Source organism: Buceros rhinoceros, unplaced genomic scaffold, assembly GCF_000710305.1.
Source record: "Buceros rhinoceros silvestris isolate BGI_N320 unplaced genomic scaffold, ASM71030v1 scaffold23299, whole genome shotgun sequence".
Taxonomy (NCBI): Eukaryota; Metazoa; Chordata; class Aves; order Bucerotiformes; family Bucerotidae; genus Buceros; species Buceros rhinoceros.
In genome coordinates this window covers 10758-12981 of record NW_010431243.1, presented here as the reverse complement: position 1 = coordinate 12981, position 2224 = coordinate 10758, and positions in this window count along the sequence as shown.

Sequence of the window (2224 nt, the reverse complement as noted above, 5' to 3'; positions counted from 1 at the left end):
CTCTCTCCTCTTCCCACCCCTCCAAGCAGGTCTGCTTTTAAAAGCCACGGAACAAGTTTGCCCGGACAGAGCATTTCGTCCTTCCAGCCTTTTCGGCTGCACCAGCTTGTCTGAGGCGCCTCGAGTTGGGGCTGGGACCTGCGGCTGGAAGCTGGGGAGGGGCCTGCAAGGGAGCAGCGACCCCGCTGGGTTCAGGCTCTGCTACCCCCTCCTGGGGTGTCTCCAGGAGAAGTGGGAGCTGCTGGTGTCTTCCCCAGCAGTGCTACCGACCCAGCTCCCTCAGACCCTGACAGGCAGCGTTGGAGGGCTGAGGGGCAGGCAGTGAGCCTGGTCATAAATCTCTCTTTATGCTTTGGATTATGAAGTAATATTTTCCTGGCTGGGGCTGGTTGGATTGGGGAAATGTGGGCTCCGCTGCGAGGTCCCTGCAGCTGCCATCCCAGCGTGCTGGGAGCTTGCACGGCAGCCGTGCTGGGATGTGCTGCTTCTCCTGCAAACACCTCTTGTCCCCAGGGACTCTCCATGAGTCCTGAAGCCTGATGTTGCTCCTGGAGCTCCGGAGAAGCTCTCCAGCCCCCTGGCTCAGGCTCAGTCCTGCTCCACACCCACCCGAGCCTGGCCACAAGTGTCTACCTCCCCAAGGGCAGCGCCTGCTTATTCGTGGCCAGGCCGGGACATTTGCCCGAGCTCAGGCAACTAGCGTGGGCCCTGGCTGCTGCACGGGTTTGGTGTGCCACGACCTCTTTGTGCCTTTCTTCTTTGTCAGGAGGAGACCGCAGCGTGGTGCTGGGCTGGAGAGGTGACGCTGGCTCCTCTCACGGGACTCGCACCCACCTCCGCCTTTCTGGCAGCACGCAGGGGTGGTGGCACATGCCGGAGGACAGAGGGGTTTGCAGCTGATGGGAACTGTACTGTGCTGCTGGCCCAGGAGGGTTGTTACAGCCTCTCGCAGGGTGCAGCCAGCAGTGGGAGCAGCCTTGGCTTCGTGCCGTGACCCTGCCGGGAAGGGTGCCCTGGCTCCCTTTGCCTCCTCGCCTCCCTCTGCAGAGGCTCCTGCAGCCCTGAGAAGCTCCTTCCTGCTCACTAATCGTTTTCAGATGATGAGACTCAAGAGTTTGAGCTGGGTTTGGTGGTTTCTGGGCCAAAACAGCTCAAGCTGTTAATAGGACCTGCAGCGTTCCAGCAGGCCTAGGGTGTCCCTGGGAAGGCTGGTTTCTGGCTGCTCCGGTGCCTCGTAGGTCCAGTCCTCGGTTGCATGCCGTGACTGCAGGAACCGGAGTGCTGGGATTTGCCTGGGGGAGGTGGAAAACTGGCCTGTGCAGCCGGGAGGGGATGGGAAAAGAGGACGTGCCCGGCTGGTGGGAATGCCCCAGCTCATACAGCCCTTCACCGACATGTTAGAACCCGGGTTTGTTCTTTCGGGTGGATTTCTGGGCAGGGCAGGCAGCACGTTCCTCAATTTCTCGCTGAATCGCTGAAAGGCAGTTAGCAGCTCTAAGCAGACTTAAAGGCTTCTAAAGATTATTTTCACTCCCCTCACCTCCATCTCTGCGAAAAGAACCCGTGGCCGCACTTCATGCTTTTGAAAAGTTCAAAAATTTACTTTGCTCAGAGCAAAGCTTTGAAGTGCAGCTCTGTGGGAATGGCAAAGCCTCACGAAAGCCTTGCGCTGAAAGCTCGGTTAACCTACGTTTGTGGGCAGCCACCTTCAGAAAATGACTTTGTGGGGGATCGCACGGGGAGATGTAAAGGTGAACTGTGAAATTTAATCGATTTAACAAGAAAAGGTTAAACCTGTTTGTGTTGCTCCCAGTCAGGGCCTCCAGCTGGCGGCTGCAGGGTCACCCTTTTCTGTAGGCAAAAGTTCCTGCATAAAGGGGGGTTTGTCCCACTTGTTGTCTCCTTGTTTGCATAAGTGCTGCGAGGAGGGTGAGCTGTGGAGGCAGGAGTGAACCTCTTTGGGACGCAGAGCTGGGGCCTCGTTGTAGCAGAGAGGAGGTGATGTTCCTGCCCCTGCCGCTGGCTCCTCTCCTGCTTTTGGGAGTTAAATCGGTATTAGCATGTCCTGCTTGGATCCAGGGCTTAGCAAGCTGGTAGGTAGGAGAGAAACAAGTCCTGCCTCTCTCAGATCAACCCCTCGTTTGAATGTTGGTGTCTCGGGAGGGTGCGGGGTGCTGGGCTGGGCAGTGACCGGTCTTCTCTTTGCAGGCTCTGGCCAGGGAGC